Raw genomic sequence first — 16,429 nt, forward strand, 5'->3', positions numbered from 1 at the left:
ATGATGAAGATGAAGAAGATGATTAGAGCAATGATGATAAAGAAGAGACAGAAAGAAAAGACAGACTAGTGCTGATGCCTTAAAATAGTGGTACCTAAAGAGAGATAGCTAATAGTGACAGCCTGTAGTGTATCACCAAAATTAAATCTTGTATTCTCAAATAGACTAATTATCTTTTCCCATTTGTTTTCTTAAATAGTTGAATTATTTTTATCTTACCCATGTTCTAGTTTAATTTCCTTAAATCAACTATCTTCATAATGTATTTTAACTAGCATTTATTTCATTCCCTTTCCACTGCCTACCCCAATAAAACAAACAAAAATAGTCACAAATATACTTATTCAAACAACACACAATCTTTCATTGATCATATCTCAAAATGTATGTGTCTTTCTGCAAATTGAATCTATTGTTTCTCCTTTAGGAGGTGGGTAAACTTTTTCATCATAGTTACTCTGGAATCTTTGCATTGTACAAAATTATTAAATCTTTCAAAGTTGTTTGTTTTTACTTTTGAAAATTTGCTTCTTGTAGATCCTTAGTAATTTATGTTTCCCTTCTCTCCTCTTCTTGTAATATACTTCAATTTCAGTTACACTGACAATGAAAAAGGTGTATTTACATAAAACAATTTGCCTGCAGTTACATAATTTTGGAAAAAGAGGTCTCAAAATGTCTTCCGTTACTCTGCAATGTTTTGGCTATTTGCTCATTTATTTCTTTCACCATATCTTCTTCAAAGTTTCTGAGATAGAATGCAATTCCATTAGGGACTAACAATCACAAGTTATTAATTTCATGTCTGTTATCTTTTGAAGCAACACACAAATTCCCAACTGAAACACTCCCAGGGACAGTCTCCAACTGGCACCATCTGGGCATCCACAGAATCTTGCCAGTGCTTCCTCCAAAGTTCAGACATGAAGGATAAGACCAGAGAACAGCACAGCTTTCACTTCCCTTATTCTAGTCATCATGTTCCCCATACAGCCTAAATCACATTCACTTCTGCTGGCTGCTGCCTATGACCGGGCTCATTCATCTTGACTCTGAACTTCATTAAATCCTCAGGTCTTTTTTTCAGACAAACTTCTCTCCATTGCTCCTGGTGCTACCCTCTGGAAACAATCAGAGCAAATTGAATCCCTCTTCAACATGAGAAACCTTCAAATTTGGGAAGAGAGCCATCAGTGAAGCGATAGTGTCTTGCTAGATGTTTTATAGCTACAGAATATCCCACCCCTTACTAAAATAGCTCTCTTCTATCTCATGGAATGAAATCTTATACTTTCAGCCTGTGTATGGAGGGGTACATTTAACCAGCTAGTCCCCTTTTTATCTATGTAATAAAGTGCATTGAATTAAACAGATCACATATGTGGTTCCTGGTTATAGGAAGGAAGGAAGGAAGGAAGGAAGGAAGGAAGGAAGGAAGGAAGGAAGGAAGGAAGGAAGGAAGGAAGGAAGGAAGGAAGGAAGGAAGGGAGGGAGGGAGGGAGGGAGGAAGGAGGAAAGGAGGGAGGGAAGGAAGAAGGAAGGAAGGAAGAGGAGAAGGAATAAGAAAGACACATTAAGAACTTGCTATGTGCTAGGTACTATACTTAGTTCTGGGAGATACATGTAAAAAGAAGCAGAAGAGTTTGTGCCATCAAATAGTTGCCTTCCAAACAGGGAAGATGCTATAAAAAGGGAAGCTAAAAAGGGGGTGAGAAGGCAGGTATCATTTGGAAATAATCAGTAAGTGGCACAGTGCCATGGTATTGGGCAAGCTCACATATCAGAGCTTTGAGTTGTCATCCCTCAAAGGTGAGAATACAAAGATCCAGTGGGATGAAGATGAGGCAGATGGTCAGAGTGTGGACTGAATACTTTAGAAATTCCTTGACTACTGGTTAATGGAAATATTGTGGTTAATTGATGGCCCAAGGCTGGAAGAACCAGGCACCCTGCTCCTTTTGACAACTCCTCTACCTCCCAACCAGTCATGTCATGGCAGGCTCCCAATCATGTGAGTGCTGTATGGTCACATATGGTAGAGATCACACTCCATCTTTGGAATCACTTGGCAGTGCTTCCTGTCAGTGTACAAATTGCAAGCCTTTTTGGTCATGCAGTGAGAGCTCTGTTTAGCAAGACAGAATGACTCCAAGACCTGAGAATCTGTCTGGCAAGCATTTCATTGTGAGCTGTGTCACAGCACAGGACATGACAAGGAAACATGATGAACCTCAATGGCAAGAATATTGTGAAAGACTTTCTGCATCCTTATGGTCCAGGAATGATTGTCTAATGGAGGATCCTGGATCTAATGTTGGAAGGGACCTCAGAAGTCAGCAAGGCACACACCTTCATTTTAGATTGAAGGTGACTGATGCCTAGAAAGACCTAAGGTCATATGGGAAGTGGAGGTCATTGGTGATATTTGAACCAATATTCTCTGAAACAGAGCCAGAGTAGTTCACATGGTGCCATGCTGTTCTCGGTGGGACAGTCTTTCCAAGAAAACCTGCCATCTTTTAAAACAAGAGAATATTGGTGTCCAAATGTTTAAAGGAGCATTTATTGAAAATGTACTATAGACACTGTAAGGATACAAGAACCAGTAGAAAAGAATATTAAGAATACAAAGGTAAACCAGGCCCTTCCCTTAAGAACCTTACATTAAACTCAGAGAAAAAGTGTATGATGTACATACATAAGTAAAAAAATATATATATGGAAAATATGTGCAGTAAATATGCATATACATATATATATACACACACAGGAAAATACATATATACAGTCACAAATACTCTGTGTGTATGTATGTGTGTAGGTAATACAATGGATAGAGTGCCAAGCCTGGAATCAGGAAGATCTGAGTTCAAATCTGACCTCAGACAATTATTAGCTATGTGACCCTGAGCAAGTCACTTAACCACCGTTTGTGTTAGTTTCCTCATTGGTAAAATGGGGATATAATAGCATCTGCATTTCAGGCTTGTTGTGAGGATCAGATGAGACAATATGTGTAAAGTTCTTGCCATGGTGTCTGCCATACAGTAAGCACTATATAAACATTGGCATATATGCGGGTATGCATGGGCATAGGCTCATGTGATTCCATATGCATGTGGAGGAAAGAAAATAGTAAAAACTGTGAGAAATTAGAAAAGGCCTCTGGCAAAAAATTATTCCTGAGCTGTACATTGAAGGAAGCTAGATATCCTATAGGGCAAAGACAATGAGGGACAGCAGACTATGCAAAGGTGAGGATATCACAAACGGAATGCCATGAACTATCTACCTTGAATGGCAAGTAGATCAGTATGACTGAAGTTGAGGATGCAAGAGGGGAAGTAACGTAGGGGAAGACAGAGCTTTAACAGATGCCATTAACAAGAATTTTGCTGTTCTATGGGGCACCTAGATGGAGTTACAGTGAATAGAGCTTTAGACCTAAAGTCAGAAAGACCTGAGTTCAAATCTAGCCTCAGACACTTACTAGCTGTGTGATGCTGAGCAAGTTACTTAATTCTGTTTGCCTCAGTTTCCTCATCTGAAAAATGAGCTGGAGAAGGAAATGGCCAACCACACCAGTATCTTTGCCAAGAAAATCCCAAATGGGGTCGCAAAGAGTTGGATACAAATGAAACAACTGCAGGCCTGTCACACTGTATTGAACTGAGATGACTAAACACATGCTAGTCTATACCTCACCCTTATATTGTCTCTTGCAATTTGTCAAGACTTTCCGATGACCAATTGAGGCAGGCATTGACATCATTATCCCTGCAGTATATCCGAGAAAACTGAGGGTCCAAAGGTTGAGTAACTAGCCCAAAGTTATGCAGATCATGTCGAAACTAGAACTGGAATTCAGGTCTTCTTATTTTAAGTTCAGTGGCCTTTGTACACCACGCCATGCTGTCTCACAAGGAAAAAAAGAGTTAGAATTTACAAAATGCATTAAAGTCTTTAATAAAAGTCCAAGTAGGACTGACAAGCTATTTACCCTGGGAAAGCCAAAACTTCTGACTTAGTTTCCTGATGTGTAAAATAGGGGTAATAATAGCACCTATCACTAGGAGTGTCAAGAAGGTAAAATGACATATTCTTTATACACTTTACAAACTTTAAGTAGCTCTAGAAATGCTATTATATGTGCATACCCACATAGAAACACACAACCACATCTATCTATCTATCTAGCTATCTATGTATCTATACATCCATCCATCCAATCTATCTATCCATCCATCTACCATCTATGTATCTATCTATGCATCTATGTATCTATCGATCTATCTATCTATGTATCTATCTATCTATCTAATGTATCTATCTATCTATCATCTATCTATCTATCTACACACAGAATTTGTTGGAAAATATTTACTGGTTAAAGGATCACAGGATTCAGATTTAAAAGGCATCTTAGGGATTGGAGTAAATTAATTTTCAGGTGAGGAAACTGAGGCCCAGGTAGTCATGATATATCCAAAGCCATCCCAGGAGGTGGGATTCACCTCAGATCCCAAATCTAGAGCTCCTTCCACTTCTCCACACTGTCTGCTGGAACTGTTCTGTTGTCAAACCTTTATTGCTTTCAACATAAGTTAACAATATGCCCTACGCTTTTTTTTTTTCCAATTATCAAGCATTTAGTTTTTCTTTTTCCCATCTCCTTCTACCCTTGGGATAAAGGTAAGGGAAAGATAAACAATCCCCTCACAATAAATATGCATATTTAAGCAAACAGATTTCCATACTGGCCATGTTAAAAAATGTTACTCATTCTGCATATTTAGACCTTCTCACTCCCAAATCTGATTTGAGAAGAAAATCCTTAACCTGAAGATCCAAATGGCATACTCTTATTCATTCAATGGCTTTTATATTGAAATAGCAAAAAAATGAAACTCCTCCCTAGCAGGTCAGGAAGGAGATAAGAGAACAGTTTTTGATAAGGCTGTGTTGCCCTAGAAAGTCTCCATATCATAAACCTTATCTTTATTAAAATGTAAATGTTCCTGTTGTTTTCAGTTTTGTGATTTTTCATTTAAATTCCATGAAGTCCTTCTGATAAATTCAGGATGAAGCTGCAAATGCTTGGCTTTCGAGAAACAGAACAGCGTTCTCTTCCTTCTTGGGGATCAGACATTCTGGGGTCCCCTTCAGTCATTCTTTTTGATCACTTCCCTCATTCTCACCAGACTCCACATGGCCTCATGATCCAGCTGCTAAAACGTTCTCATCAGCCTTCATGAAAATGAGGCGAGGATTTGTCAGTGGGTTATTTTTATTCCTGGCTACATTAATGCAAGTCCTAAAGTAATCAGTTTGCATTATGGAGGCTTTCATGCTGCCTGGCCAGATTTGCAGCTTGCTTGCTTGATCTAGTCTCATGCTTGTGAGACAGCTGTTAGGCATTTAGCTAATATAATTCTAATCCTCAAGGGAATTTGGGTTTTCCCGGGAAAAGCTGCACACAGGAACTATAGAGGGACAGGAGAAACATCTTAAGTCACTGTTATTATTATCATTACTTTTATTATTTTGAGACCAGTGCCAGCATTTCTGTGAACAGGTTCATTATAACTGACAGACTAATTGAAGTATGAAAGCTATTGGCTACCGTTTGTTTCTAATTTGAATTTTCTCTGGGGTATGTTTAATGACTTCTATTATATCTCTTCAACACATAATGTTGACTTCAAGGGTTAAGTGTAATTTTTTTTAATTTAATGTATTCCATGTGGAAAGATTTTCACATGCCTTCTTCTCTGATTTTGACTTGAAACTACTTTTTCTTTTGTCTGTACTTAATAAATCTTAATGAAAGGAAAAATAGATAGATGTGTGTATATATATATATATATATATATATATAGACAGAGAGAGAGATGATAGATAGACAGACAGAAAGACAAACAGACAGACAGACAGACAAATAGATAGATAGATAGATAGATAGATAGATAGATAGATAGATAGATAGATAGATAGGTCATAGATAGATAAGTCTTCTCTCATTTGATGGTGGGCTTGCCAAGAGATGGTATCTACAAAAGCCTGTTCAGCTATTGCATTTAAATTCAGTTCCCAGAGAAACAAACTTAATTGACAAAAAAACAAGAAATATAATTGTTTAAATTATAAACATTCCTTAAAAGAGTAGACTTTAATGAAAAGCATCAATTTATATTTTACATGTTGTCACATTGGTAGGTCTAGCCTGAATGAATAATTTATCCTTTCACTAACCAGAAAATAAAATAAGAATGTCAGAAAGGAAAGCAAGGGAAAAATGTAAGAAAAAGGAGGAATGTTATGGTGTATGGATTATAAAAATGTAATCTTGGAACATAGAATTTATACATATTTATCTGTATACACACACACACATATATATATGTGTATATATATATATCACATATAAAACATACATATAAGCTTGGGGCATAATCTCCAAATTCGTGTTTATGATTAAAATTCCACATTAAACACATTACACTTATGAAGGTATTACAAATAGTATACTAATACATTTTTGTAGAACTTTAAGATTTACAAAGTGTTTTATATATAATATTTCACAATGTCCCTGCAAATCAGGTTCTATTATTAGCCCTATTTCACAGATAAGTAAATTGAGGTTTAGGTTGTTTTTTTTTAATTTAAATTGCAAGTTTTATTTCTTACAATCCCATCACAAGGTGCCCGTTACTCCTCCCCCATTCCCTACCCACTACTATCCCCAAGTTGATTTCTAGTAGGCTCAGATCCTGGGCACCCTCTTAGAGAATACAGTGATGAGAGATCCTGAAACTTGGGCACAAATTCTTCTGCATGATGAATGTGAATGAACAGTTCAGTGACCCAGTGAAGCCTAAGTGTGTTTGAATGTGCTGCACATCTTTTACCCTCTGAATTGGCTGTTGCAGCATGTGGGTTTCAGGGAGAGAAACTGACATTGCTCCTGTTATCTTAACCTTTCAACATTAAATAGAGACCAAAAAACAAATGGATCTAATATTTCACCACAAATATTTCTTCTTATGTACCCTAAACTGAGAATGCCATGTAAATGGGTGACCACAAAATGCAGCATTTGAAATTTTCTCCAATCAAAATAAAAAAAATAAATAAACCAGTATGGTCTTACTTCTATTAACTTTTGAAAGATGACAGTTAACATATTTTTTGCTTCTATATATAAAGGTCTTTTTTTTTCACAAGATACAAGAGTGACCAATTTCACCACTGGAATAAAGTAAAAACTGTAATTCTTTTAAAAAAATAGTCCAAAGTGGCATTTAGGAATTTAGTGGTTTGCTGCTCCCCTGACATGATGACAAATCAAATTTTGTCCTGTTTTTTGTTGTTATTTTGCTTTGACTATTTAGTAGTCATCAAGGTCAAAATAGTCATCCTTTCCCCCTTGGTATTCCATTTCCTGGTAATCAACTCCGTGCTACAAGATGGCTTTTATTCCACCAAATCTTTTCACCCACTTGGAGCCTTCCTATGACTTGTGTGTACCGAGTTCCAAGTTGGCTCCAAATAATTCCAGCAGCGCCATATTCATTTCACGTTCCTGCTCTGTCTTTTTCTTTGTAAAGTGAGATTTATCCTTTTCTTGTTCTGGAATCAAATACAGAATATTTTCTTCTTTTGTGCCTTGGCAATGGAGAGCATATCTCATTATATCTAGATTTTAATAGACTTTCAGGATGTCTACAATTCCTATTTCAGAAGCTTTTAGTGTGTCTTCAACTCCAAAAAACACTCTCAGTGCCTTGACTAATTTCATCAAAGTACCCCCTATTAATTTCTTCTCTTGAATCAATTTCACATTGTAGAGAACTTCAGTAGACATCACAATTTTCTGATTGAATCCATTTTCACCACCATAGGATTTATCAACTAATTTTAAAACTTCCGATTGCAATCACTGATCAAACGTGTCAAATTGACTTAGTTCCATTTCAGAGTCAGCCGATCCAGCTAAAATGAGACCAGTCACATTCATTTTGTCCCCAGAAATAAACAACTGCGCAGCAGTCTCTGCTACCTTCCTTACACAGTTGAGTCATTTTGGCATCTGTATGTGTTGCAATCTGACTAAGAGAGTTTAAGTGAATTGCCCCAGGTTGTACAGTTATTAAGGATCTCAGTGTGATTTGAACCTAAGTTGTAGAATAAGATCAAAGATGTAGAACTGTAGGTAATCCTCAAAAGCCTCTAACTGTAGCATTATTACTCTACAGAGTAAGAAACTAAGTGCCAGAGAACTAAAAGACTAATCAAGTTTGTGATTGTTGTTCAGTTGTTTTCTTACTCTTGATGTTGTTCAGCCATTTTCAGCTGTGTCCAACTTTTTTTGATACCCTTTGACATTTTCTTGGCAAAGAAATGGAAAAAGTTTGCCGTTTTCTTCTCCAGCTAATTTTACACATGAGGGATAAAGAGGGTTAAGTGACTTGCCCAGGGCCACACAGGCAGTGTCTGAGGCCAGATTTGAACTCAGGAAGATGATTCTTCCTGACTCGAAGTCCATGATTTTATCCACAGGGCCACCTAGCTGTCCAGTTAAGTTAGCAAACACTTATTAAGCACTTATCAAATACTCACCAGTCAGCTAAGCACTGAGAATAAAGAAGAAAGGCAAAAATAATGCCCACCCACAAGGAACTCGCTTCTAACAGGAGAGACAACATGCAAACAACTATACACATAGGAGATATGTGGGAGGTAATCTCAGAGGGAAGGTGCTAGGATAGCAGGAAGATAGGAAATGCTTCTTGCTAAAAGTATTATTGTAGCTGAGACTTTCAGAAGTGCCGGAAAGCTTGGTGGCAAAGAGAGAACCCCAGGCATGGAGTTTGGGTGGCAGAGCGTGAGAGAAGCAGCCAATGAAAATGCCTGGAGTCAGGAGATAGAGTCTCCCGTGCAAGGAAGAGAAGGTATGCCAGTTTCATTTATCAGTGAGTAGTAGCAGTGATATGATATGAGAAGCCTAAAAAGGGAGGAAAGAGGCAAGGTTATGAAGGACTTTAAAAGTCGAATGGGATTTTTTATTTGGTCACAAAGGTGATAAGGAGTTACTGGAGTTTATGGCATTAAGGGTGATATGGTTAGATCGGTGTTTTAGGAAGATAATATTGACAACTGAGTGGAGTATGAACTGGTATTCGGTGTCAGGCATGCATTGGAGTCAGGTAGATCAACCAGCAAATTCTTGCAATAATTTAGGTATGAGTTGATGAGGGCCTGTACCGGGGTGGTGACAGTGTCCAAATAAATTATAGGACTTGTATGAAAAATGTGGCAAAGGTAAAAAATGTGGCAAAAGGTACAAAATCAACAAGATGTGGAAACATCTTGGATAAAGTTGCAGGGGAGGTGTACTGAGTAGTCCATGATGATACCTTGTTATAAAACTATGTCTGGGAGAATGGTGCTTGTAACAAGGAAATTAGAAAGCGGGGAGGATTTGAGGGCAAACATAATGAGTTCAGTTTTGGAAATGATGGGTCACACGCGTATATGAGATACACACTTCAAAATTTCCATCAGGCAGTTGGAAATGAGAGACTGGGTATAAAAAGAGAGGTTACTATTGGAAAAGTATATTGGAGAATTACCAATGTAGAAATGATAATTGAATACATGGGAACTAATGAGATCAGTAAGCAAAATAATAAAGCAGAACAAAAGAAGGGGGGAAGCCACCAGTAGTGACTGGGACCTGAACAGAGACCCAGCAAATGAGTCAAAGAAGGAAGGAGGAGAACAAGAAGAGAATGGTGCCCATGGGAAGCTAACAAGGAAAAGTACTTAAATATAAGAGCGCAATTGGCAGGGTAAGAGGCTGAGGGGACTCTTCACAGGGTTTTTGGAATAGAGCAGGGGCAAAAAAAAAAAAACTCAAGAGAAGGGGACAGCAAAATCTAGATTTGAATTGGTTCACCAAGAATACAAGATTGGGAAGGGAGAAGAATGTAAACAAGGTAGTGTTGACTGTTTTGGAAACAACTGAGAAATCAAGGGATTGGAGATCATAATGAATTTAGAGAATATGGTCAGATGTGGCAATGCAATAGGAGAAGTGGAAAAACAGACTGATCAGATGAAGGAAAATTAGAATTCATTAATGCGAAAGTATCGCACTTATAAGTGATGGAAAGTTCAGATTGTATGCATCTCTGGATATAGCCAAGGTGGAATGTCAGAGTAGGTCATAGGAAATTAATAAATTGATGAATTGGGAGGTGAGGGGGTTTGAGGGAATAACAATATGTATGCTGAAGTCTCCTATTTTGTGGGCAGAATATGGGGTGGAGAGAAAAACTCTGAATCAGTTACTGAACTCATGAAAGGAAGAAGGGTGTTATTCTGGAGGCTGGTAGAGAACAACTGCCAGAATTTTGAAAGAGTAATAGAAATAGATTGAATGAATTATAAAGGAGGAAAATGGTGGGGAGAAGGTGAGCTTGGAATGGCAGTGGGGAATAGGTGTATTCCAATTTCCCCACTTCTAACAGTAAGTTAAGAGGAATGAGTACAAGTACAACCAATGCTGCAAAACATGATCAGGGAGGATACGTAATCAGGTGGGGGCCAGATCTCCATAAGAGACAGAGGGAAAAGGCAGGAAAGGGAAAGATTTAAGGTGAAAGCAAGGTTGTTACTTATGGAACAAGCATTCAAGAGAACACAATGGAAAGGGTTGGTAGTTTTTAGAGTGTGACATTGTTAGAGATTTTATTAAGATAGATTGAAATAAGGTAGTAGGCATGGGAGTGCTCCATGAGTTCAGAATCACTGAAAAGGGAAGGTTACTACTTGGTCTAAATTTGTTAATCACTGTAAAAATGAGATCAGGTTGGTTATCAACATCCCTAGGGGTTAGGCCTCAGGGTGATGTCCCTGGGAACATGGTATGGATCTTTGGCAGCCAAATAAACAAAGGACTGGCATAAGCAAAGATTTAGGTAGGGGTACCGACCAGCAAACTAGTGTAATAGTCTAGTTGTGAGGTAATGGGGGCATGCATTAGGGTGGTAGCAGTATCAGAGGGGAGAAGGGATCATAGGAAAGATGTAGCAAAGGTGGACTTTTATAAGACTTTGCAAGAAAGCAGATATAGGGAGAGGATGAAATGAGTAGTTGTGAATGGCACAGGATGGAAAACTGGGTAATTGGGATGATGGTGCTGTCCTTGATAGCAAGAATGAAGTATGGAGAAAGGGAGGGTATAGGAGGGAGGAATACAATTTCAGCTGTAGACAGGTTAAATGTGCAATTGGCAGAGATGTGACACTGAAGGACAAGAAAGGCGTTAGGATTGGATAAATAGGGAGGAAAGAGAGAAGAAAACAAGAATTTATTATGTTCCAGGTACTAGCATGAGAACTTTACACTGTATGTTATCATACACTTTTTATAGCTGAGGAAACTGAGGTAGACAATGGTTAAGTGACTTGAGCAGGGTCACATAGCTAGCAAAGGTTTGAATCTGAATTTGAATTCATGTCTTCCTGATTTCAGGCCCAGTGCTCCAATCAATGCACTACCTAGTTTTCCCTTAATTTGGGGACCACCTGCTAGATATAACAAATGAATCATGGGAGCTGATGAAATCACTAGACTATTTGTCGAAAGTCAAATAACATGTAATATGTAAAAAACATATCTGAATCCTGGTCCTCTCCAACTGGAGAGAGTTATCTTTCCTCTCTACCACACTGTCTGCTTCCTACGTGGTTATATACCCAGTCACAACATGATAGTTTGAAAGGCTTACAAATTATTATTTTTTCTCTTAAAATATAAGATAGGGGGCGGCTAGGTGGCACAGTGAATAGACCACTGGCCCTGGAGTCAGGAGGACCTGAATTCAAATCTGGCCTCAGACACTTAACGCAAAAACTAGCCGTGTGACATTGGGCAGGTTACTTAACTCCAATTGCCCTCCAAAAAGCAATGTGTGTGTGTATATGTGTGTGTGTGTGTGTGTGTGATTAAATCCAAAATAAATTTCATGAATTACAAAGTGTTTTAGAAGAAACATATTTTTCTACTGAAGACAGTGGAGGGTGATGTTACATTTCCAAATAATTTTATCACCAAACTCAGATTTAGGTTTGACCACTGTAAATCAACCAATCCACCAACCAATTAAGCAAGCAAAAGCATTTCTCAAGTACCTGATCTATGTCAGGCACTGTGCTAAGCTTAAATGATATAAAGACAAAAAACAGGAACATCCCTTGCCCTCAGGGAACTTACTGTCTATAAGAAAGACAAGTATATACATAGATGTGTATGGAATAAAAACAAATACAAGCTAGCTTTAGCAAGAGAGGGCAATTGCAGCTAGAAGATCAGGAAAGGATTCATACAGAAGATAAAGTTTAATCTATGTCTTAAAGAAAAGAAGAGATTCTTTGAGGCAGATGGGAGGAAGGAATGCATTCCAGATCTTGGGTACAGACAGAGCAAAAGACTGAACCTTGAGACCAGAGTACCATGTTTTGCAGACACCAAGACTGATCTGGCATGACTGCTGAGTGAGAAAAGGAGGGAGCAATGTATAATGAAGCTGGAAAGGTAGGTTGGGACAGGTTTTGACGGACTTCAAAAGTGAAACTGCTACCACTCTATCACTTAGATGAAGGAGACCTGAAGCAATCAGAGGTTAAGTGATTCACACAGGGTCACACATGCGTAAGCATCAGAAAAAAAGGACTTAAATTCAGATCTGTTTTTTTATATCAAACTCAGCACTGTATTCACTGTTTACTAGACCGAGCATACCTATTCTGAAACTGGGCACAGTAAAGAATTAAATTATTTTGTTAAAGTATATATTTTTTAAAATGTCCTTGTTCGCACAAATTTCCTACCTGTATTCTGTTTATATTTTATTTTAAATATCACATTAATTTTATTCTTTGCTGTGTACTTCCTGTGGTAGCCTCAAGGCAAAATCAGTAAGGTTCTGCCATGACCTTTGTTGAATTTACTAAACTTTTAAGTTCCTGCTTTAAATTTAATAATTGAGTTTAGCATTTTATATGTCTTTCCTTTAAAAAAAATAAATTAAGTTTTCACTTTAATTTGTAGGCTGTTGTTTATTTTCTTTTTCCTGTGGTACATCAGGGAGCTACACCAAAATGTGTTACAGGTGAGTTTGTGGTTTCTGTTACAATCACATACACAATGATACAAAGAGAGATTGTAGATGTATATGGTACATAATGAAACACATGTCTAATGTGTACAAAGGTGGGATATTATTTAAGGCTTAATGGAGAGTAATGACTAGAATTTTTATAAGCTTCCAGCCTTTAAGAAGGACTTCTGTCCCCAAAGAGAGCCTGGGGAATTACTAAGCCAGAAGATGATTTACAAAAAAGAGAATCAGGTATTCATGGAATCTTTGGACCATGGACCATCATTTTGTTGGTTCAGTCAATCATTCAGTAATTCAACAAACATTTATACTGCATCTATATCCAAACAACTGCTAATTCCAGAATATGCAAGAATAAAAGTCAAAATAGTTATGGAACCAGGCAATATCTAGTCATTTTACTGGCTTAAATCAGTGTCAAATTTGATCACAAAATACTGGAACTGGATTTGCACCTGGACATACACAGTAGGATCTCTAGTTTCCTTTAAACTCAGGTCAAGTAAAACCTTAAATATGAAGCTTTTCCCTATTTTCCCCAACTATTTGTGGTTTATCCTAGAAAAGAACAAAACATCCTTGTATTTATTTTGTATAGGAATAGGGTCTGAATCTATAACTTTATTTTTTGAGTGAACTCCAAAATGAGAAAATTCTATATACAACTACAGATAGTCACTTTGACTGCAGTTTTATATCCTTAGAGAGTTGCCTAGGGAATTGAACACAGAAGTGATTTGCCATGTCATACAGACAATATGTGTTAGAGATGAGACTTGCACCCAGATCTTCCTGACCCACAAGCCAGTTCTCTATCCACTATACCATACTGCCTCTCATGTATTTAGTTTATAAGCATATATTATTTTGTTGTTGTTTTCAGTCATTTTTTAGTTGTGTCTAATTCTTCATGAGTTCATTTGGGGTTTTCTTGGCAAAGATACTGGAGTGGTTTGCCATTTCCTTCTCCAGCTTATTTTATATATGAGGAAACTGGGGCAAGCAGGATAATGTAATTTGCCCAATATCCCACAGCTAGTAAATGTCTGAAGCTGTATTAAGCTCAGGTCTTCCTGACTCCAGGTCTAGTACTCTGTTCATTGCACCAAGCTGTCTTATGTAGCATAAATAAATTTATTTTCTTTATACTTATGTATATACATATAGGAGCCCCAAAGAAAATGTAAACTCCTTAAAGGTAGGACTTGTTTCATATTCCTCTTCTTAGCTAGAGTGCCTGGAACATAACAGGTACTTAATACATATTTATTCACTAATGATAATCTGTAATCAATAAAATTATCAGATGAATGACCATCAATAAATGAACCATTCAAACCCAGATGTTATGCTATCTCTTCCTCTTTTACCTATAAATATTCTTCATGCTCATTTCAATATTTTCTTTCTTCTCTTTAACTTACTACCTTACCAGTATTGGCATTACCAGTATTACCACAAAAACCTAAACTGGTTATTAGGTTGATTCCTCAGAACATATATGTTGTTTCTCCCATCAGGGTTGTAGCATTCTATGTGAAATATGGAAGTGGATACTTTTGTTATTGATGTTGTTTTATTAAATTTCTAATTCTAAAAGTCATGAGCCCCCACCGAGTATGTCTTGTCCATTGATTATCAGTTTTATCAGTTTGCTGGCTAGATTTAATTAGCTTCTAGAAATGTCTATTTAGTAAAATTGCATGTAGTAAGAAACTATATATGTGGGTCTCTACTTACATACCTATATGTAAAAACACATATATGTATATACACATATAGAAATATAAAGAAAGAGAAAGAGATAGAGAGCGATAGATGATTTTTATTCACATGGCACCCATGGTAATTTACACCATTATTTGCTGTACCTGTCTATTGAAATATCCTTCTAACTGATCTCACCACTTCTGCTTTCTCTTTAAGATCTCTTCTCATTTGAAATCCTATGATCCTTTCCAGTCCTTTCCATACACTGAGACCAGTATAATCTTCCTGTTGAAGAATTTTTTTCATATCATTTCTCTGCTCAAAAATCCTGGGCCAACCAAATAACATCCAAACTTCATAGTCTATCTCTCATTAAAAGTCATCTCTAACTTGATAGCATAATAACCAACCAGCTTTCTTTTAAACTGAATGGAGGCTTAAAGAACTCTGATTAGGGTGATGTTTTATGCATACATACCCCTGCTAGGTATGCAACCTAGAGTGTCACATAGGTCTCTAGGCAGTTTGAGACAAAGGTATTTATCTGGGCAGGTTTCATTACCTGACTGGGCAGACTTTGCATAGATTTCACTAAGCCAGATGGAGACAAGATTCAGACTGATCCCTGGAGTTTCTTGCATATATTCTATACTTTTGTCACAATGACCCACTCATCCTTCTCTGTCTACTTTCAATGCTTTCTTGCTTCAGTGCTTTGGCTCATGCTGTTCCCTCCTTCTTCAACACCTTCTCTCTAATCTGTGTCCATTGAAATCCTCCCCACTCTTTAAGGCCCAAAGTGAATGTCTTTCTCCAAGAAAGCCTTCCCTTACTTTTCAGGGTGAAAGCACTTCCCACTCCTTTGAATTCTCACAGCTCTTCATTGTAGCTCTTTTGTTTATCATGCTCTCTGTATTTTTGTTTTCATAAATGTCTTATCTCCTCTATTAAATTATAAATTCCTTGACGGGTTCTTGTTCAATTCTATTCCCCCCTCAAGGCATATGTGGTACTCTGTAAGAACATAGGATCTTGACTCAGAAGAGTTGGGGTTCAGTCATTATCACAATGGTTATCACCTACATGACTTTGTAAAAAAATCACTTTACATATTTGTAAATGTTTCCTATATCACTAAATTTAGGGCAGTAGCATCTTCCTTACCTCACAGGACTGTTGTAAAGATTCATAATTTTGTGTTTGTGGGTGTGTGAATTTTAAAGAGCTTCAAAATTGTTAGGTTTGGTTGTACATGATCTCTACTTAATAAATGGTCAAAGAATGATTCCTACTTAGATGACCATGGATGAGACAATTTACCTCCCTTGATAGATTTTTGTTTTAAAATATATCTATAAAATGAGCGAGTTGGACTAAGTGGCCTAGGAGTTTGCTTAAGCCCTACTTCTATGATTATTAGAATGGCCCATCCTAAGGGTTATTCTTAAAAATTTAACGATGTCCATATCTGTGACGAATAACTTTGATAGCCTGGGCTCCTCTCAGCAATGCAAGGTTATGACAACTTGA

At 37.3% G+C, this 16,429-nt stretch overlaps 1 long non-coding RNA gene and 1 pseudogene across 1 annotated transcript in view; both read right to left on the reverse strand.

The window, feature by feature from the left end:
- The window catches only part of LOC138161682 (uncharacterized), a 166,816-nt gene that overhangs the window by 104,719 nt on the left and 45,668 nt on the right, over positions 1–16,429 (reverse strand). The window lies entirely within an intron of this gene.
- On the reverse strand, positions 7,391–8,349 carry LOC138161551 (eukaryotic peptide chain release factor subunit 1 pseudogene; annotated as a pseudogene).

The sequence above is a fragment of the Petaurus breviceps genome, unplaced genomic scaffold, assembly GCF_028583685.1.
Source record: "Petaurus breviceps papuanus isolate PSGF00001 unplaced genomic scaffold, PetGlider_PUasm1.0 185, whole genome shotgun sequence".
NCBI lineage: Eukaryota > Metazoa > Chordata > Mammalia > Diprotodontia > Petauridae > Petaurus > Petaurus breviceps.